This window comes from Pan paniscus, chromosome 6 (genome assembly GCF_029289425.2).
Source record: "Pan paniscus chromosome 6, NHGRI_mPanPan1-v2.0_pri, whole genome shotgun sequence".
NCBI classification, from domain to species: Eukaryota; Metazoa; Chordata; class Mammalia; order Primates; family Hominidae; genus Pan; species Pan paniscus.
This window is the reverse complement of record NC_073255.2, coordinates 10,733,763-10,755,988: the sequence shown is the minus strand read 5'-3', so window position 1 is coordinate 10,755,988 and position 22,226 is coordinate 10,733,763. Positions and strand designations below refer to the sequence as shown.

The 22,226-nt window shown below is 47.8% G+C and overlaps 1 protein-coding gene across 6 annotated transcripts in view; it reads left to right on the top strand.

Annotated features, from left to right (window-relative positions):
* The first annotated feature begins 9,314 nt into the window (after positions 1-9,314).
* The window catches only part of RNF216 (ring finger protein 216), a 166,920-nt gene continuing 154,008 nt past the window's right edge, over positions 9,315-22,226 (top strand). For 3 of the 6 annotated variants that reach the window (XR_008625936.1, XM_034963601.3, XM_003819766.4), the window contains exon 1: positions 9,315-9,609. The gene's annotated coding sequence lies outside the window, so the exon portion shown is untranslated. The remainder of the gene's footprint in view (positions 9,610-22,226) is intronic. The other 3 variants (XR_008625937.2, XM_063605612.1, XM_003819765.4) reach the window with 2 other exon arrangements.

Genomic DNA, 22,226 nt, shown 5'->3' with positions numbered 1-22,226 from the left:
TCTTGAACTCCTGACCTCAGGTGATCCACCTGCCTCAGCCTCCCAAAGTGCTGGGATTACAAGCATGAGCCACTGCAGCCGACCAGACCCTACTTTTGAGTGGGGTCTTGTGCAGATGAGCCTGAGAAGGCCAGCAGGATTAGGTGACCAGGAAAAAGAGAGATCTTTGCATCTTCAGATGTAGGGGAGCACCGCCCATGGCAAATCTGAACATCAGCAGCTCCGGGCACCATCAAGTGGGCACAGGAAGATCAAAAGAGACTGAAGAATCTTTTCTTTTTTTTTTTTTTGAGACGGAGTCTAGTTCTGTCGCCCGGGCTGGAATAGAGTGGCATGCTCTCAGCTCACTGCAACCTCCACCTCCCAAGTTCAAGCAATTCTCCTGTCTCAGCCTCCTGAACAGCTGGGATTACAGGCATGCATCACCACACTGGCTAATTTCTGTATTTTTAGTAGAGATGGGGTTTCACAATGTTGGCCAGGCTGGTCTCAAACTCCTGGCCTCAAGTGATCAGCCTGCCACAGCCTCCCAAAGTGCTGGGATTACAAGCATGAGCGACCATGCCCAGCCCAAAAGAGGCTGAAGAATCCTAACTTTTAAATTTTATTGATTTAATTACTGTTAGAGTCAGGGTCTTGCTCTGTCTCCCAGGCTAGAGTGCAGTGGTGCAATCACAGCTCACTGTAGCCTCCAACTCCTGGCCTCAATCAATCCTCCTGCCTTAGCCTTCCAAAGTGCTGCACTTACAGATGTGAACCACTGTGCCCAGCCCTGAATTTTTTAAAAAAGCTTATAAATCTCAGAAAATATTTCTTTCCGGCCAGGCGTGGTGGCTCACACTTGTAAGCCCAGTACTTTGGGAGGTGGAGGCGGGCGGATCACCAGAGGTCAGGAGTTCAAGACTGGCCTGGCCAACATGGCAAAACCCCATCTCTACTAAAAACATACAAAAAAATTAGCCGGGCATGGTGGTGGGCACCTGTAATCCCAGCTACCTGGGAGGCTGAGGCATGAGAATTGCTTGAACCCGGGAGGCGGAGGTTGCAGTGAGCCAAGATCGCATCATTGCACTCCAGCCTGGGCAACAAGAGCGAAACTCCATCTCCAAAGAAAGAAAAAAAAAAAAAAAAGGGAATTATTTATTTCCAACAGGAGAGAGCCTAGCACTTATAGGGAAGCCCTGAGCATGGATTCGATTAAATAGCATTGGATCATGGCGGGTAAATGCAAGAGAAACAACTACAGGGTTGTGAGGGGATGCAAGAGCCAGAAGGAACAGATCTCAAGATGCATATAAGAGCCTTAATCCACCAGGCACGGTGGCTCATGGCTGTAATCCCAGTACTTTGGGTGGCTGAGGCAGGCAGCTCACCTGAGGATAGGAGTTCAAGATCAGCATGGCCAACAAGGTGAAACCCCATCTCTACTAAAAACTACGTTGGGAGGCCAAGGCAGGTGGATCACAAGGTCAAGAAATCAAGACCATCCTGGCCAACATGGTGAAACCCCGTCTCTACTAAAAATACAAAAATTGGCTGGGCGTGGTAGCACACACTGTAGTCCCAGCTACTCGGGAGGCTAAGGAGGGAGAATCACTGGAACCCGGGAGGTGGAGGTTGCAGTGACCTGAGACCGCGCCACTGCACTCCAGCCTGGCAACAGAACAAGACTCTGTCTCAAAAACAAAACAAAACAAAACTACAAAAATTAGCTGGGCGTGGTGGCATGCACCTGTAATCCTAGCTACTCAGGAGGCTGAGGCAGGAGAATCGCTTGACCCCAGGAGGCGGAGGTTGCCGTGAGCTGAGATCACGCCACTACACTCCAGCCTGAGCAACGAGCGAAACTCGGTCTCTAAAAAAAAAAAAAAAAAGGAAAAAAAAAAAAGGAGCTTAAAACCAATAGCCAAGGGAGTTACAGTCACCAGATATTTGGTTCTCTATAGAAATTAAAGATAACATCTTGGGCCTGGTACAGTGGCACACACCTATATTTCCATCACTTTAGGAGGCTGAGGCGAGCGGACCGCTTGAGCTCAGGGGTTTGAGACCAGCCTGGAGAACATAGCAAGACCCCTGCCTGCACTAAAAATACAAAAAATTAGCCAGGCGGGGCGGCACATGCATGTGGTCTCAGCTACTTGGGAGGCTGAAGTGGGACAATCACCTGAGTCCAGGAAGTGGAGGCTGCAGTGGGCAGATTGTGCCACTGCACTCCAGCAGCTGGGAGAAGGGAGTGAGACCCCATCCCCCCAAAAAAAAAAATCAATGAGAGGAAACAAGGACTGACCTTCATGGGGTCCAGATGCCTGGCACAGTGAGGCCAACCACCCACACCAAGGTTTGCAGTGAGATAAAAGAGGGCATTTATTTGCAGGGCGCCAAGCAAGGAGAGTCGAGCAGCTCATGTTTACATGCAGAACTCTCTGCTGGCTTGCAGGTAGGCGTCTTTAAAGGTAAGGAGGCAGAGGCTGGGCGCAGTGGCTCACGCCTGTAATCCCAGCACTTGAGGCGGGTGGATCACAAGGTCAGGAGATCAAGACCACAGTGAAACCCCGTCTCTACTAAAAAAAAATACAAAAAATTAGGCACGGTGGCGTGCGCCTGTAGTCCCAGCTACTCGGGAGGCTGAGGCAGGAGAATAGCATGAACCCAGGAGGTGGAGCTTGCAGTGAGCCGAGATCACGCCACTGCACTCCAGTCTGGGTGATAGAGTAAAACTCTGTCTCAAAAAAAAAAAAAAAAAAAAAAAAAACCAGAAGGTAAGGAGGCAGAGGTTACGGCAAAGTCATAAATCAGTATGGAGGCTATACGTTGGTTTGGCCCTAAAAGGTGGGATATCTTACAGTGGGGGCTTACAGGTCATAGGTAGATTCAAAGGTTTTTTTTTTTTTTCTAATTGGTTAAGGAAGAGAAGCTTTGTTTAAAAATGTGGAGTTGGGCGCAATGGCTCACACCTGTAATCCCAGCACTTTACGAAGCCAAGGGGGGGCGCAGACCACCTGAGGTCAGGAGTTCAGGACCAGCTTGGCAACATGATAAAACCCCATCTCTACTAAAAGTACAAAAATTAGGTAGGGTGTGGTGGCGGGCACCTGTAATCTCAGCTACTGGGGAGGCTGAGGCAGGAGAAAAGCTAGAACCTGGGAGGCAGAGGTTGCAGTGGGCCAAGATCATATCACAGCACTCCAGCCTGGGCGACAGAGTGAGACTCTGTCTTAGAAAAAATAAAATAACATAAAATAAAATAACATAAAAGTACAAAAATTTGCCAGGCGTCGTGGCTCACACCTGTAACCCCAATACTTGGGGAAGCAAAGGTGGACGAATCACCTAAGGTCAGGAGTTTGAGACCAGCCTGGCCAAGATGGTGAAACCCCATCTCTACTAAAAATACAAAAATTAGCTGGGCGTGGTGGTGTACACCTGTAATCCCAGCTACTTGGGAGGCTGAGGCAGGAGAATCACTTGAACCCTGGAGGCAGAGGTTGCAGAGAGCAGAAATCACACTACTGCATTCTAGCCTGGGCAACACAGCAAGACTCCATCTTGAAAAATAATAATGATAAACAAATAAATTCCAAGAGGTAGCACTTAGCCATCAGAGGTGAGAGAAATACACTGATCATACGGGTGGCAACGCTGGAATGAGAACCATGGCGTCCTAACCCCAAGCTATCTGTGGCAATGAGAAATAGACTTAGTGGTGTTCCTAAAGGATTGACAGCTACCCAGTGATGTCGTGGCTTGATCTACACAATAGCAACAAAAGAGGTCAAGAGCGGGCTGTGTGTGGTGGCTTAAACCTGTAATCCCAGCACTTTGGGAGGCCAAGGTGGGTGGATCACCCGAAATCAAGAGTTCGAGACCAGCTTGGCCAACATGGTGAAATGCCATCTCCACTAAAAATAGAAAAATTAGCCGGGTGCAGTGGCGCGCGCCTGTAGTCCCCACAGCTACTGGGAGGCTGAGGCAGGAGAATCGCTTGAATGCTTGAACCTAGGAGGTAGAGGTTGCAGATCACACCACTGCACTCCAGCCTGGGGGACAGAGAGAGACTCTGTCTCAAAAAAAAAAAAAAAAAAAACTCAGAATACCCACATTTGTGTCAGGTTATGGCATACAGAACCTGAACTGACACTGATACTAAATGTAATAGTCTAACTCCCCCACCCGTTTTTTTGAAACGGGGTCACACTGTGTTGTCCAGGCTAGAGTGCAGTGGCATAATCATGGCTTACTGCAGCCTCGAACTCCTGGTCTCGAGCAATCCTCCCACCTCAGCCTACCAAGTAGCTAGGATCACAGATGCGCATCATGACACACTGCTAATCTTTTAATTTTTTGTAGAGACAAAGTCTCACTATGTTGCCCAGGCTGGTCCGAAACTCCTGGGCTCAAGTGATCCTCCCTCCTCAGCCTCCCAAAGTGCTGGGGTTGCAGGCATGAGCCACCCCGCCCGGCCTTGACTCCCTTTTTGATGTTTAACTGCTTGTGATATGGTGATACAATAAGAAATATTATTTGGTTCCTTCCCTTGGTTCCTGAGGCAGAGTTTCTGAAACCTTTGTAGACGGGGGCACTAGGAGGATCTTTAGTTGTAATATTTGATCTTTGACTGTTTCCTGACACAGAGCTCCTAAGATCTCCGTAACGTCCTGAGTGATAGGAACATCTTTTGTTCTAGTGAGGTGACTCCTGGGGGGGTCCTGGGTAGCCTCACGATGTGGGGGCTAGTTGCCAGGCGAACCAACCACATGATTAGAGGGTTAGAACGTTTACTCCTCCCCCTGACTTCCGGAGAGGCGAGAGGGACTGACGGGTGCATTCATCACCAATGATTCAGTACATCATGCCTATGAAATGAAGCCTCCAAAAAACCCAAAAAGGGCCAGGCATGGTGGCTCACACCTGTAATCCCAGCACTTTGGGAGGCCGAGGTGGGCAGATCACCTGAGGTCAGGAGTTTGAGACCAGCCTGGCCAACATGATGAAACCCCATCTCCACGCTACTAAAAATTTAAAAAAATTAGCCAGGCATCGTGGGGCATGCCTGTGGTCCCAGTTAGTTGAGAGGCTGAGGCAGGAGAATTGCTTGAACTCAGGAGGCGAAGGTGCAGTGAGCTGAGGTCGCGCCACTACACTCCAGCCTGGGCGACAGAGCAAGACTCTGTCTCAAAAAAACAAAACAAACAAAAGGACAGCACTCGGAGAGCTTCGATGCTGAACTTGCGGAGGTGCCGGGAGGGTGGCGTGCCCAGAGAGGGCATGGAAGCTCCACCCGTTCCCACAAAACTTGCCCCTTCGGCCTCGGCATCTGGCCATTCCTCTGCATTTTTGGTAATGCCCCTTACAGTAAACCGGTAAACAGGCCGGCCGTGGTGGCTCACGCCTATAATCCCAGCACGTTGGGAGGCTGAGGCGGGCGGATCACTTGAGGCCGGGAGTTCAACACAAACCTGGCCAACATAGCAAAACCCTGTCTCTACTAAAAATACAAAACTTAGCTGGGCGTGGTGGCGGGTGCCTGTAATCCCAGCTACTTGGGAGGCTGAGGCAGGAGAATCACTGGAGCCCAGGAGGAGGTTGGTTGCAGTGAACCGAGATCACACCTCTGCACTCCAGCCTGGGCGACAGAGCAAGACTCCGTCTCAAAAAAAAAAAAACAACAACAAAAGTGCTTTGTGTTAAGTATAGAGTGGTGTGAGAGTAGAAAACACACTTTGGTCTTATTTTATTTCAGAGACAGGGTCTGGCTCTGCCACCTGGTATGATCACAGCTCACTATAGCCCTGAACTCCCGGGTGCAAAGCATCCTCCCACCTCAGCCTTCCTAGTAGCTGGGACTACAAGTGCACACCATCATGCCTAGCTCTTTTTTTTTTTTTTTTTTTTTTTGTAGAGAATGAGGATCTCATTGTGTTGCCCAGGCTGGTCTCAAACTCCTGGCCTAAAGTGATCCTCTTGCCTCAGCCTCCCAAAGTACTGGGATTACAGCCATGAGCTACCACACGCTTCCTATTTATTATAAAAACATTTTTTTGGCCAGGCATGGTGGCTCACACCTGTAATCCCAGCACTTTGGAAGGCTGAGGTGGGTGGATCACTTGAGGCCAGGAGTTCAAGACCAGCCTGGCCAACATGGCAAAACCCCGTCTCTACTAAAAATACAAACATTAGCTGGGTGTGGCAGCTCATGCCTGTAATCCCAGCACTTTGGGAGGCCAAGGCAGGCGGATCACCTGAGGTCAGGAGTTCGAGACCACCCTGGGCAACTTTAGTTGGCCATCTTTTTAGTAGAGATGGCAAAACCTCATCTCTACTAAAAATACAAAAATTAGCTGGACATGGTGGTGGATGTCTGTAATCCCAGCTACTCGAGAGGATGAGGCAAGAGAATCGCTTGGACCTGGGAGGTGGAGGTTGCAGTGAGCCAAAATCACGCCACTGCACTCCAGCCTGGGCGACAGAGTGAGACTCCATAACAAAAATAAAATAAAATAAAATAAAAATACAAAGAATTAGCTGGGTGTGGTGGTAGGGGGTGGGGCCTGTAATCCCAGCTACTCAGGAGGCTGAGGCAGAAGAATCCCTTGAACCCGGGAGGCAGAGGTTGCGGTGAGCCGAGATAGCACCAGTGCACTCCAGCCTGGGTGACAGAGCAAGACTCCATCTCAAAATAAATAAATAAGTGAAAAAAAGCAAGTGCCCAAAAGCAGGTGGTTGCCTAGCGCCAGGGATGAGGGTTATGGATAGACTGGAAGGAACAGGAGGGAACAGTTTGGGGTGATGGAAATGATCTCTATCTTGATTGTGGGGGGGTTACGAGGGTGTATAAATTTGTCAAAACTGATAGAAAGGTACACTTAAACAGGGTGCCTTGTACCACGTATAAATTACACCTCAGTAACATTGATTTTTTTTTTTTACAAGTAATGGGCCAAAATGGCAGGAAATTACTGCTTCTGAAAGCAGACTGAGTTCGGGAATAATGTCCTCTATGACAACACCAGCACACCTTCATGTAGATACGGCTGATGACAGTTCTTGGGAACAAAATGATGATGGACAAATTGTGAATAATGGCGGTCCTCCACTACTGTCAATGATTTCACAGGTCAGATGCATGTTAAACTAACTGTAACCAGAAAATGCAATGAAGCCGTGCCGTGATGACTCACGGGGCGGGGGAGTTACAGCCTCAGCTCTCTGGCAGGCTCACGGGGTGAGTGCAGGTTGCACGCCTTTGGCCGTAACTGCATGGAATTACAGCCAGCACGGATGATACGGATTTTCATAGACAGAACTTTCATGCTTCTTCCCAGGAAAACAGCAAAACATCACTTGTTGACAATAGTTTAGTCTTCAGGTAGCTATCTTGCCCTTTCTGATTCTTGGTCCTGGTTAACATTAAGACAAAGAAAACAGGCCGGGCGTGGTGGCTCACACCTGTAATCCCAGCACTTTGGGAGGCCAAGGCAGGCGGATCACCTGAGGTCGGGAGTTCGAGATCAGCCTGAACAACATTGAGAAACCCTGTCTCTACTAAAAATACAAAATTAGCCGGGAGTGGTGGCACATGCCTGTAATCCCAGCTACTCGGGAGGCCGAGGCAGGAGAATTGCTTGAACCTGGGAGGCAGAAGTTGCAGTGAGCCAAGATCACACCATTGCACTCCAGCCTGGGAAACAAGAGCAAAACTCCATCTCAAACAAACAAACAAACAGACAAAAATAGGCCAGGTGCGGTGTGGCTCAAGCCTATAATCTCAGCACTTTGGGAGGCCGAGGCAGGAGGATCACTTGAGGCCAGGAGTTTGAGACAAGCCTAAGAAACACAGCGAGACCCCATCTATACAAAAAAATTAAAAAATTAGTCGGGCGTGGTGGCACACACCTGTAGTCCCAGCTACTCAGGAGGCAGGGGTGGGAGGGACACTTGAGCCTGGGAGGTCAAGGTTGCAGTGAACTATGATTGACTGAGTCACTGCACTCTAGCCTCGGTGACAGAGTGAGACCCCAACCCCACCCCACCCCCCTCCAAAAAAAAACAGGGCCGGGCACAGTGGCTCACGCCTGTGATGCCAACACTTTGGAAGGCCGAAGCAGGCAGATCACCTGAGGTCAGGAGTTCAAGACTAGCTTGGCCAACGTGGTGAAACCCTGCCTCTACTGAAAATACAAAAATTAGGCGGATGTGGTGGCGGGCACCTGTAATCTCAGCTACTTGGGCTGAGACTCGAGAATCACTTGAATCCGGGAGGCAGAGGTTGCAGTGAGCCAAGATCATGCCATTGCACTCCAGCATGGGCGACAAGAGTGAAACTCCGTCTCCAAAAAAAAAAAAGGCCAGAGGCTTCAAAAGTAACCAGAATGATTCCAGTTCAAAAGTAACCAGAATGATTCCAGACAACCTAGAAGGAGGGAGTAGCTTCCTCTCGCCCTCACTGGGAGAAATGCAGAGATATGATAGTTGTCTTTATGACTCCAAAAATGCTTAAGACAAGAACAGCATGTAAACAAATAACTCCTATGAGAGCTTCTCAATTCACACATGATCCCATTTCATCCTTGCAAGAACACCGGGCAATAGATAATATCTTAAAATTCCCATTTTACAAATAAAAAATTCCCCGCCGGACGTGGCAGTTCACATCTGCCATCCCACCACTTTAGGAGGGCAAGACGGAAGGATCACTTGGAGCCAGGAGTTCGAGACCACCCTGGGCAACAAAGCGAGACCCTGTTTCTATATATATATATATATATATATATATATATATATATATATATATATTTGAGGCGAAGTCTTGCTGTGTTACCCAGGCTGGGGTGCAGTGGCGCAATCTCGGCTCACTGCAACCTCTGCCTCCTGGGTTAAAGTGATTCTCCTGCCTCAGCCTCCTGTGTAGCTGGGATTACAGGCATCCGCCACCATGCCTGACTAATTTTTTTATTTTTGGTAGAGACGGGGTTTCACCATGTTGGCCAGGCTGGTCTCCAACGTCTGACCTCAAGTGATCCACCCGCCTTGGCCTCCCAAAGTGCTGGGATTACAGGCGTGAGCCACTGTGCCCAGCCATGGGACCCACTTTACTCTTAATTTCCCCAATTCCTAGAACAGTGTGTGGCCCACAGGAAATCCGCAGAATATATTTGCAGAATGAATGAATGACTTGCCAAAGGAATTAGGGCAAATCAGTAGATATCGAGTAAACATCCACAACCACCTGCCCCATACCCTTTTCAGCTCTGGAGAGATGGTGGCTTCTTGTGGGGTCGGATATAGGGGTCTCCTTTCCTTTCATCCTCCTGCCTCGTGGGGGAGTCAAGTCTCCGCAGGCGGAGAGCCCGGATGCAGGCGCGGCTAGGCGGCCCTCTCTATGGTGAGCCCCCGGGTCCCTCCTCCGCAGTACCCGGAGTGCCTCTATGGTTCTTCCTGTCCTTAGTCGGGAGGGGGCGCTGTGCGCAGGCGCGAGGTGACGCCGCGGCAGGGCCGGAAGGAGTGCAGCGGCTGCCACGGAGCTCGCAGCTGCGGCTTCTGAGGAGTAAGCGGCGCGGTAGCGAAGGCCGCCGAACCTGCCTGGCTACCCGGCGACTTGAGTGACGAGTGAGTGTCGGCTGCGGGGCGCGCTCGAGCTCCTGGGCGGGTCTGTGAGGCGACGCGGCCTCTCTGAGGGGCGCCTCTGTGGAGCTCCGGTGGTGGGGGCGGGGGCGCGGGCCGTGAGGGCCGCCGAGCTGAGGGGCGCGGGCCGAGGCCCGGGCGGGATCGGGCCAAGGGGCTGGGCTGGGCGTCTCGAGCCCGGTGCGGTGGCGAGGCTGGAGCGACAAAGGCGCTGAGCGGCCGGGTGGCCCCCTCCCGCCACTTCGCGAAGTTTCGCGGGCCGGCCCCTCGGGTCTGCTGCGCGAGGGCAACAGCCCGGGAGACCGCGCTTCCCTCCCCCGGGCCCGAGGCCGCCGCGGAGGCGGTGTCCGTGCACCCGAGCGCGGCCTGGAGGAGCGGCGGGAGGCGGCCCGTGCCTGTGAACCCCAGCCCAGGCGGGCGGCGTTTTCCCTCCTCTCCCCTCACATCTGGAGCGCGTGTTCCGCGAAAGTTGGCGACTGTCACCCGGCACTCGCGAGGGCGCCGCAAGTGCGTCAAACCCTTCTGCGGGGCGCTGGGGGCTGGCCCGGCTCGGCTGTCCGGGCGCTGGGCAGCGAGCGAGGCAGCTGTCCCCGCGTCGAGGTGGCTCTGCTCCCGGTGGAACGGGACCAGGGATCCAAGACTCTGGGCCACTTGCAGCCAACCCTAGAGCGTGCGCGGCGTGCGGGTTACAGAAATTTCTGACAAATCAGCCAGGGCTCTGTAAATCCCTAAGGGCCTGGGTAGCAGTTGTCCTAGGTACTTTGATCGTGCAAAGAGAACGTTCTTTTTTCTTTTACTTTTTTTTTTTTTTTCCTTTTCTTTGAGACGGAGTCTTGCTCTGTTGCCCAGGCTGGAGTGCAGTGGCGCGATCCCAGCTCACTGGAAGCTCTGCCTCCCGGGTTCAAGCCATTCTCCTGCCTCAGCCTCACAGGGATTGCCTCAGCTGGGATTACAGGCATTTGCCACCACGTCCAGCTAATTTTTGTATTTTTAGTAGAGACGGGTTTTCTCCGTGTTGGCCAGGCTGGTCTCGAACTCCTGACCTCAGGTGATCCCTCCGCCTCGGCCTCCCAAAGTGCTACAGTCTTTTCAAAAGACTTTTCAGATATGTTCTCCGGGGCCCTTGGGCGCTTCAGTAAGAAGCGCCCTGGCTGAAAACCCACACGTTCACCTACAGAAGAAGCACTGTGACGTAGAGGGTGAGCAGAGCAGAGGGCCTCACAGTGGCCCTCACATGCACCTGGCTCCAGCTTGGCCAGGTCGTTTTGCCCTGGTGGGCCTGTGCCTCACCTCAAAAATGGGGTTTCTTCCCTTATGAGGAAGACCCATGAATTAATAACGGAATTGCCAGGAATGCTAAAAACTATCTAAATGCCATGTATTGTTTTCAAGCTGTTACTCCTGGAAGGGGCTGGGTTGGCATTGTTTTAGAGGTTAGGAGCCAAACATCAGCTCATCTATTCTCCAGCTGTTGTTCGTCCTCCAGCTTCCTGCAATAGTCAGGCACAGGGTCTTATAAAAATGGGTTTGTGCTGCTGTATGTTTCGGTGGGTAATAGTTAGGCATCCTAATATATATCACCTTTGTTTACTGAATGGGATGTAGGTGGGGGACCCGAGCATATCCGCGTCCCTCGGAAGCAGTGCGTTTAAATGTATGTCCCGTCAGCTCCTCTCTGCCCCACCCACTCCAGCCCATTCAGTGAGCTTTTTTTTTTTTTTGAGACGGAGTCTGGCTGTATTGCCCAGGCTAAAGTGCAGTGGTGCCATCTCTGCCCACTGCAACCTCCACCTGCCAGCTTCAAGTGATTCTCCTGCCTCAGCCTCCCGAGTAGCTGGAATTACAGGCGCGCACCACCACGCTCGGCTAACTTTTTTTTTTTTTTAAGAGACGGAGTCTAGCTGTGCTGCCCAACTCCTGGGTTTAAGTGACCCTCAGCCTCCCAAAGCACAAGAATTACAGGCTTTAGCCACCGTGCTCTGCCAGAACATTCTTTACGCGCTGAGAAGGGAGAGAAGCGGGAAGATTCTATGAAACATCTCAATTCAGTCTGCTTGCTTTAAGGAAGAAGGCTAATAAATGGCCTGGCTTTGCCTTGGTTTTGTATTTCATAATTTATTGCGCCTGGGGTGTGGGGAGTAGTGGTGGATTTGAGGAAATGCCTGGAGAGTCTGGGCCAGATTTTGGACCCCCTGGCAAACCTCATTAGGCTTTAGATTTTTACCCTGATTAGAGCAGCAGCAGCAGCTAATAAAAGAGAACTCCTGAAGCCCCTGTGGAGAAATCTGATAAAGAAGGGTTAGGTGTGAGTGAGGCAGATTGAAAGTTGATGAATAGGATAGTTGAGAGAGCTGGTATTTGCTGACTCTACTACCAGCTACTATTTAATGTGTTTACAAAATTCTAGGCATTGCTATATTCTAGCTCTTTAGAGACATAATTCATTCTCATACCTGATGTCATCATTATATTTGCATTATTGTTAAAGATAATAGAACATAGCCGGGAATGGTGTGGCTCACGCCCGTAATCCCAACACTTTGGGAGGCCGAGGCGGGCAGATCACCTGAGGTCAGGAGTTCGAGACCAGCCTGGCCAACATGGTGAAACCCCGTCTCTACTAAAAATACAAAAATTAGCCAGGTGTGATGGCGTGCGCCTGTAATCCCAGCTACTCGGGAGGCTGTGGCAGGAGAATCACATGAACCCGGGAGGCGGAGGTTGCAGTGATCGAGATTGTGCCACTGCACTCCAGCCTGGGTGACAGAGCGAGACTCCGTCTCAAAAATAATAATAATTTAAAAGAAACTGAGGTGCTGAAAAATATCTAGTCCCAAAACTTGTAAGGGTCAGCGTGGAACTTGAACTCAGTTTGGACCCAGAGTTCATGCCACTAATTGTCCTTCTATAATTAGTGAGTGCTATTTATTCTGAAAGTACATCTACTATTGAAGATCATCTACTATGTGCCATCTGATATGCTGTGTCCTGGGGCTTTGGGATCAAGTGACACTTTGGTTCTGCCTTCTTGGAACTTAAGTTTTAGCAGAGGCGACCAAAATTACACAAGTTTCCTAAATAAGTATATTAAAGTATTGTTGTTAAGTACTTTGAAGAAATGAGGTACGTTGTGTGATTGAACCAGGGAGGAACATCTAGGGGATAATCAGGAACAATTTTTCTCTGAGGAGAAAGCAAAGAACCGAACAATGAATAGAGTTAATTTGGTCCAAGAGGCAGTGAAGAAGAGTAGTTTAGCTGGGGAAGAGCCTGCAGTGGAAGGAAGGAGCAGGTCATGGAACTGAACCATTGTTACTACTGAATGGTGAATGCGGGGGGAAAAGGTATGAGGTAAGGCCCGCTATGTCAGCAAGGTCAGGTGATGGTAGCGTTTCGTAGGCCATGGTAAGGATTTCGGTTTCACCATGGTGAGATTTGTGGTTTAAAAGAAATAACTCAAATGCCGTATGAAAACATGTCAAGGGATGGAGCCTGCAAGGTAGTACTTGGGCTAGAAGCAGAAGCATGTCCTTTGGTCACAGAAGATGCAATTCTAAAAAGATTGTTGAAAACGTTGATTTTACCCTCCACACATGAGGATATACTTACTTATCTGTCCTAGTTTCTAAACTAATTTTCATTGGACAGTTGAAGAAAATCTTGATGTTTTATGTTAAACTGTTTAGCCCGCCCACTGAAGATTTTGAGTTTAATTTTTGATTTAAAACCTTTCCTATTGTAAAAATACACCGATAATAGGATTCTTAGAGCTGTTAAATTCTAGACTAATTGTTTGCGTATTTATATCCATAATGATGGATGTTATTTTACCATAGTTATTTTGTCCACATATTAAAGTTAACACAATTTTCGTTTTCTTTCTCTGAACTCATCATCTGCTTTGTTCTTCCTTAATAGCATCACCATCCTGTGGTCACCTGATCTCACCGTCTAGGTCAACTTTGATTCCTTTCTTCTTGCCCTGATGGCCAGTGACATACACAGATCCCATCGACTCTAACTCTGCAGTCAGTGTCTTGTATTCTTCTCCTCCCCCTAGGTACTGTTGGCTCTTGTATCCTGGCACCGGTTGTCTCCTACAGGCCATCTTACACATTGCAGCCAGGTTGATTTTTCTAAAGCACAGCTGTCATTGCATTGCTTCCCATTGGCTAGAAAATAAAATCTGAGCTCTGTTTCAGTTATCTGTTGATGTATAACAAACCACCCTAATACTTACTGCTTCATAGAATAATTTTGTTTGTTGACAGTTTTATGAGTCAGGAGAATTGAGAAGTGCTCACCTGGGCCATTTTTCTCTGGTCACATGTTGTCAGCAGAGGTGGCCAGTGCTGGAGCATCCGCTTCCACAATGTCTTCTTCGTTCACATGCCTTGTCAAAGACTGCTGGAAGGCCGGGCTCCACTGGCTCTTTCCCTCCACGTGTAGTGTCAGGTCTTCCTGTGTGATCTCTCAGCAGGGTATTCAGACTTTTTACCTGATGACTCTGGGCCCGGGAGCCCTAAGTGAAAGCTGTTGTGCTCACTCGCTCTTTCTCTTCCTTTCTTTCTCTTTCTCTTTCTTTCTTTCTTTTTTTCTCTCTCTCTCTTTCTTTCTCTCTCTTTCTCTCTCTCTTTTTTTTTTTTTGACAGAGTCTCCCTCTGTCGCACAGGCTGGAGTGCAGTGGCACAATATCAGCTCACTGCAACCTCCGCCTCCCAGGTTCAAGCCATTCTTGTGCCTCAGCCTCCAGAGTAACAGGAATTACAGGCATGTGCCACCACACCCAGCTAATTTTTGTATTTTTTTAGTAAAGTCGGGGGCTGCTGTGCTTTTAAAGGATAAACCCAGATCTGACACGTCTCTCACTTTAGCTTGATGTGGCTATTCCTGTGAAACCTTCATTGACTACCTGCCCTTCCCCTATAGTCTTTTTTTTTTTTTTTTTTTTTTTTTTTGAGACGGAGTCTTGCTCTGTCGCCCAGGCTAGAGTGCAGTGGCCCGATCTTAGCTCACTGCAAGCTCCGCCTCCCGGGTTCTCGCCATTCTCCTGCCTCAGCCTCCTGAGTAGCTAGGACTACAGGCGCCCGCCACCATGCCCGGCTAATTTTTTTGTTTTTTTTTTTTTTTAGTAGAGATGGGGTTTCACCGTGTTAGCCAGGATGGTCTCCATCTCCTGACCTCGTGATCCGTCCGCCTTGGCCTCCCAAAGTGCTGGGATTACAGGCTTGAGCCACCGTGCCCGGCTATAGTCTCTTTATTGCACTAGTGACTTTATTCTCTGATTGATGGGACTGTGAGTTCTTTGAGACAAAATCCATGTGAGAGTTTCTTTTGATGTATTCCCGATGATGCATAACCAATTCTTGTTATATAAAATGCTGTAGTAGTACAGTCAGCTCTCCATATCCACAGCTTTCACATATGGATATGGAGAGCTAACAGTAAACTTTTTCTGTATTGATTTAATATTAATTATATTAGTACAGACTTACAAAAGGATGGATATCCAAAGAATGGTTAGGATGAGCAACTGGTATTTGAATGAAAAACAATCGTTTATAGACATTTTTAAAAACATGCTGGGAAGAGGTATTGTGGAGGCCTTGTGTGACACGGGCATGTCATCTTCTTCCAGCCTGTGCCTAGCTCTGCTTTGCCCACTTTTTCTTTTTTTTTTTTTTGAGATGGAATCTCGCTCTGTCACCCAGGCAGGAGTGCAGTGGTGCATTCTAGGCTCACTGCAAGCTCTGCATCCCGGGTTCAAGCATTTCTCCTGCCTCAGCCTCCCGAGTAGCTGGGACTACAGGTGCCCGCAACCACGCCTGGCTAGTTTTTGTATTTTTAGTAGAGACAGGTTTTACCGTGTTGGCCAGGCTGGTCTTGAACTCCTGACCTCAAATAATCCACTCACCTCTGCCTCTCGAAGTTTTGGGATTACAGGTGTGAGCCACTGCACCTGGCCTTCTTTGCCCACTTTTTGCTGGGAAGTCAAAGGGATTAACTCATTAAATTTGAAAGTCTTTAATGACCCCCAAATCTGTTGCAGAAGTGGCAGGCATATTTACAGAAAGTATTCTGGAGAGCCAGGGGCACTACAGAGCCCCAGGATCATACAGTAGTAGTTTAGGAGCATATACATAAGGAAAAATGGAGAAGGAGCATAAATAGAACAAGGAGAAAAAAATGGTTTGTAGAAGACAGCCTCAAGCATTCTGGTCACGAGGAAGTGAAGGTGAGATTTTGAAAACCAGAAAGTTGGGTGAGAGAACCGTGAGTGATTCTCTTTTCTTCCTGACTTCGTTTCCCATATTTTCTGTAATGGGCAATACTTGATAACTGAAGAAAATCCTAATTGTTATTGCCTAGGCCGTGTTTCCTGACTCTGGTTCTATGGCCATGATGAATAACAGCTCCAGTCTTTGACAAAGGAAGAAGTTTTTGGAGCCACTCGTTCAACAACTGTGCTAGGCATTGGAAATACAACTATAAATAAGAAAAGAGGCCAGGCACAGTGACTTATGCCTGTAATCTCACCACTTTGGTGAGTGTCAGGGGGGTGGATCACCTGAGGTCGGCCGTTCAAGACCAGCCTAAGATGGCGAAACCTCATCTCTACCAAAAATATAAAATTAGCTGGGCATGATGGCAACATGCCTGTAACTTGGGAGGCTGAGACAGGAGAATCACTTGAACTCTGGAGGGGGAAGTTGCAGTGAACTGAGATTGCACCATTGCACTCCAGCCTGGGCAACAAGAGCAAAACTTCGTCTCAAAAAAAAAAAAGTAACTTGGAATGGGAAAATAAAGATTTTTTCCCCCCTTGAACTGTATTTTATTAATAAGCACTGCATTTCCTGTGTACTTGTGATTACAATGCTGCTATTTTGATGGTATTTACCATATACAAAGTGGCTTCTCATTTTTCAACATAGCCTTATAATGTAAGAATAGCTATTTTCATTTTTCTGTTTCGCAGGTAACAGTTAATAAAAATAGCATAATGTCACACTTAGTATATGTCAGGCACTGTGCTAAAACTTGATGTAATTCAACTGATTTAGTTTTTAAAAAGTTTTTATTTTTTAAAATTAATGAATTTTTTTGGAGGTAGGTTCTCCCTCTGCCGCCTATGCTGGAGTGCAGTGGTGCTATCATAGCTTACTTGCAGCATTGAACTCCTGGGCTCAAAGGATCCTCTTGCTTCAGCAACCACAGTAAAGCTGGGACTTGGGCACATGCCGCTCTACCTACCTGCAACTAATTTTAAAACAACTGTATTCTCATTTTACAAATGAGGAAATTGGCCTAGGAGATTGAACAATTTATCTGGAGCCAGCGATTGACTAAATGGTGAAACCAAGATTTAAACATAGGCAGTATTATCCGAAGCCCAGATTAAAAGACTGAGTGTCAGAGAGTTAAATGACCTGATACAGAGACTTACATTTAGTTAAGAGTAGAAATTCCATCATCAGAATTCTTTTCTTCTCACAGGTTGGGGCCACTGGTGTGCCACTCATGAGGAATTTTTTGAACCGTTACTAGCAGTCTGCTTAACTACAAGCCTGACATTTCAACTAAATTAGCTGTAAAAATGAGTCACATCTCCCTTTGATTTTCAGTGTAAAATTGAAGGAAGCCAGTTGTGGTCAAAGAAAAAATTAGAAATTTGGCTTGGGGCCAGGCACGGTGACTCGCCTGTTATCCCAGGACTTTGGGAGGCTGAGGCAGGCAGATCACTGAAGTCAGGAGTTCAAGATCAGCCTGGCCAACATGACAAAACCACTTCTCTACTAAAAATACAAAAATTAACCAGCATGGTGGCACGCATGTGTCGTCCCAGCTACTCAGGGAGGCTGAGGCAGGAGAATCGCTTGAACCTGGGAGACGGAGGTTGCAGTGAGCTGAGATCGTGCCACTGCACTCCAGCCTGGGTGACAAAGCAAGATTCCGTCTCAAAATTTGACTTGAAAATAGTGTTCAAAATACTTTTTAAAAATCTGGCTGGGTGTGATGGCTCACTCCTGTAATCTCAGCACTTTGGGAGGCTAAGGCGGGGAAATCACGAGGTCAGGAGTTTGAAACCAGCCTGGCCAACATGGTGAAACATCATCTCTACTAAAAATACAAAAAACTAGCTTGTGTGGTGGTGGGCACCCTTAATCCCAGCTATTTTGGAGGTTGAGGCAGAAGAATCGCTTGAACCCAGGAGGCGGAGGTTGCAGTGAGCTGAGATTGCACCACTGCACTCCAGCCCAGGTGACAGTGGGAGACTCTGTCTCAAAAAAAAAAAAATCTTATTTGGGGAAAAAAAGGACTTGATTAGATGCAGTTCAAATTTGATACCAGAGCTGTTCTTTTAAATACCATGCTACTTATAAATAACATCAGTATCATTATTTCAAATGAGAGACCCAAACTTACGCTGGTATATGTCAGTTTTAAAAGTGGGAATACCTGGGGCCAGGCACGGTGGCTCATGCCTGTAATCCCACCACTTTGGGAGGCTGAGGCGTGTGGATCACCAGAGGTCAGTAGTTCGAGACTAGCCTGGCCAACATGGTGAAACCCTGTGTCTACTAAAAAATACAAAAATTAGCCAGACATGGTGGCGCATGCCTGTAATCCCAGCTACTCAGGAGGGTGAGGCAGGAGAATTGCTTGAACCCGGGATGCAGAGGGTTGCAGTGAGCCGAGATCGTGCCATTGCACTCTAGCCTGGATGACAAGAGTGAAACTCTGTCTCAAAAAAAAAAAAAAAAAGGAATATCTTTGTTCAGTTATCAATGCCAGAAATTTCTGTTGTAAAACTTTGCTAACCTGGTTTTGATATCTGTATATTTTGATAGTATCTATAACTTCACATTCTATACGTTGAGAAAATGCTGATATTATTTGACTATTAACTCTTTGTAGACATTTAATGAGAAGCCCCGATCTGGGGCTTACTGCCTCTGAGGCACAGCGGTTTCTCCCAGGAAGGCAAAGAAAATTGAGATTTTCTCAGAGAGGAAGGAAAGGATTGAATCGCTTAAACCTGGGAGATGGAAGTTGCAGTAAGCCGAGATCGCACCACTGCACTCCAGCCTGGGTGACAGAGCAAGAAGCACATTTAAATCTTGTGTTTATAGTAATTTGGTGTTTGTGGAGATTCTTTCTTGTCTAGTTTTTTTGTTACTGTTGTCCATGGAATTTTTTCTGTTACTATGTAAGAATTTGAGGAGATTCAAAGACTATTCTGCTGTTACTACTACTGTCTTCCCAGAATTTCCTTGTGGTTTTATTTTATTTTACTTTATTTTATTGGGACGAAGTTTCACTCTTGTTGCCCAGGCTGGAGTGCAATGGCTCGATCTCGGCTCACCGCAACCTCCACCTCCCCGGTTCAAACGATTCTCCTGCCTCAGCGTCCTGAGTAGCTGCGATTACAGGCATGGGCCACCATGCACAGCTAATTTTGTATTTTTAGTAGAGACAGGGTTTCTCCATGTTGGTCAGGCTGGTCTCGAACTCCTGAGCTCAGGTGATCCACCTGCCTCGGCCTTCCGAAGTGCTGGGATTACAGGCGTGAGCCACCACGCCCGGCCCCTTGTGGTTTTAGTTTACATTTCTCTGATGTCTCATAATGTTGGACACTTTTTCATTTATTTATTGGCCTTTTGCGTTTCCTCGGGGTACTCAGCCATTGTTAATTCAAATTGTTTGCCCCATTTTTCCTTTGGGCAGATGTTTTTTGGTGGGGGGACAGGGTTTCACTCCCATTGCCCAGGCTGGAATGCAGTGGCGGGATCACAGCTTACTGCAACCTCCACCTCTTGAGCTCAAGAGATCTTCCCACCTCAGCCTCCTGAGTAGCTGGGACTAGGTGCCTGCTACTGCGCCTGGCTAATTTTTTTTGCTTTTTTTGTAGAAATGGGGTTTTGCCATGTTGTCCAGGCTGGTCTCAGACTCCTGAGCTCAAGTGATCTGCCTGCCTCGGCCTTCCAAAGTGCAGGGATTACAGGCATGAGCCCCTGCACCCTGCCTGGATTCTTTTTCTTTTCAGTTAACATGCAGGAGTTTTTATATTTTCTCCTGGTGGCTTGCCTTTTCATTCTGAATTTCTTTGGTGAGTAGACATGCTTAATTTTAATGTATAGTGTTTCAGTTTTTTCTTTTATGGATAGTACTGTTTATGTCCTGTTTAGGGTATCTTTTGCACCTCTAAGATTGTGGAGATTTTGTGTTATCTTCTAGAAACTTATTTTACCTTTCTGTTTAAATGTGTAGTTATCTAAAATTGTTTTTGTGTAAGGCATGAGGAAGGGGTTGTTACCCCCTACTCCCACCCCATATATGGCTTTTGAGTACAGCATCATATAGTAGAAAGGTCATGTTTTCCACTGCTCTGCAATGCTACTTTTGTCATAAACATTCATATAAGATTGAATCTGGGGCCAGGTGTGGTGGCTCACGCCTGTAATCCCAGCACTTTGGGAGGCCAAGGTGGGCGAATCACAAGGTCAAGAGTTTGAGACCAGCCTGGCCAACATGGTGAAACCCTGTCTCTACTAACAATACAAAAATTAGCCAGGCGTGGTGGTGCATGCCTGTAATTCCAGCAACTCTGGAGGCTGAAGCAGGAGAATCGCTTGAACCCAGGAGGCGGAGGTTGCAGTGAGCCAAGATCACACCACTGCACTCCGGCCTGGGCGACAGAGCAAGACACTGTTTCGGGGGGAAAGAAAAAACAAAGGAATCTGTTCTGCACTCTGTTCCATTGGTCTGTTTTTCTTTTGTCAATACAATATTGTCTTAATTAGTGTAACTTAATAGTAATACAATATCTCCTACTGTAAATCCTCCTTTTGTTTTTCTCCATGAATGCTTTGGTTATTCTTGGCTGTTTTCCTGTAAATTCTAAAGTCATCTAGTATATATCTATTCTTAAAACCTGATAAAGGTTGTATTAAATCTACACATCAATTTAGAGTGAATGGACATCTTTGCAAAATTGAACTTTCCCACCCGTGAATATGGTATGTCTCTACATTTATTTGATATTTAATTTCTCCCAGTAATCTTTTTTTTTTTTTTTTTGAGACAGAGTTTTGCTCTCATTGCCCAGGCTGGAGTGCATTGGCATGATCTCCGCTCACCGCAACCTCCGCCTCCCAGGTTCAAGTGATTCTCCTGCCTCAGCCTCCTGAGTAGCTGGGATTACAGGCATGTGCCACCACGCCTGGTGAATTTTGTGTTTTTAGTAGGGATGGGGTTTCTCCATGTTGGTCAGGCTGGTCTCAAACTCCCCACCTCAGGCGATCCGCCCACCTTGGCCTCCGAAAGTGTTGGGGTTACAGATGTGAGCCACGGCGCCCAGCCCAAGTAATCTTTTTTGATGGGGTTTCACTGGCCTTAAACTTCTGTGCTCAAGCAATCTGCTTGCCTCAGCCTCACAAAGTGGTGGGACTACAGGCGTGAGCCACCACGCCCAGCCGATTTTCAGTCTTTTTTTTTTTTTTTTTTGAGATGGGTCTCACTCTGTCAGCCAGGTTGGAGTACAGTGGCACAATCTCAGCTCACTGCAACTTGGCCTCCTGGGTTCAAGTGATTCCTCTGCCTCAGCCTTCTGGCTACAAGCACTCGCCACCAAGCCTGGCTAATTTTTGTATTTTTAATAGAGAGAGGTTTTCACCATGTTGGCCAGGCTGGTCTCAAACTCCTGACATCAAGTGATCTGTCCGTCTTGGCCTCCCAAAGTGCTGGGATTATAGGCGTGAGTCACCACGCCTGGCCAATTTTCAGTCTTTTTTCTTTTTTTCTTTTTTTTGAGACAGCTCTCACTGTCTCCCAGGTTGGAGTACAGTGGTGTGATCTTAGCTTACTGCAACTTCTGCCTCTTAGGCTCAAGCAGTCCTCCCTCCCCGGCCTCCCATGTAGCTGGTACCACAGGTGCATGCCACCATGCCCATCTAATTTGTTTGTTTGTTGGTAGAGACAGCGTTTCACCATGTTGCCCAGGCTGGTCTTGAACTCCTGAGCTCAAGCAGTCCGCCCACCTCAGACTCCCAAAGTGCTGGGATTACAGACATGAGCCACCATGCCCAGCCTCTTTGTTTAAAATAAGGCATTTGCGTCCGGGTGCGGTGGCCCACGCCTGTAATCCCAACACTTCGGGAGGCCAAGGCCAGCAGATCACAGGGTCAAGAGATTGAGACCATCCTGGCCAACATGGTGAAACCCCTTCTCTACTAAAAATACAAAAATTAGCTGGGCGTGGTGGCGCACGCCTGTAGACCCAGCTACTCGGGAGGCTGAGGCAGGAGAATCACTTGAACCCAGGAGGCAGAGGCTGCAGTGAGCTGAGATTGTGCCACTGCACTCCAGTCTGGCAACAGAGGGGAACTCCGTCAAAAAAAAAAAAAAAGAAGGCATTTGGAACTGTAAATTGCTGTCTAATAAACTATTTTACCTCCTTCCCATAAATTTTGATATATTTTGTTTTCATTATCTTTCAGTTTATTTAGTCAAAATAGTTAACTAATTTTCATTGTAATTTCTTCGTTAATGTGTGGATTTTAAAAGTTGCTTTGGCCGGGCACAGTGGCTCATGCCTGTAA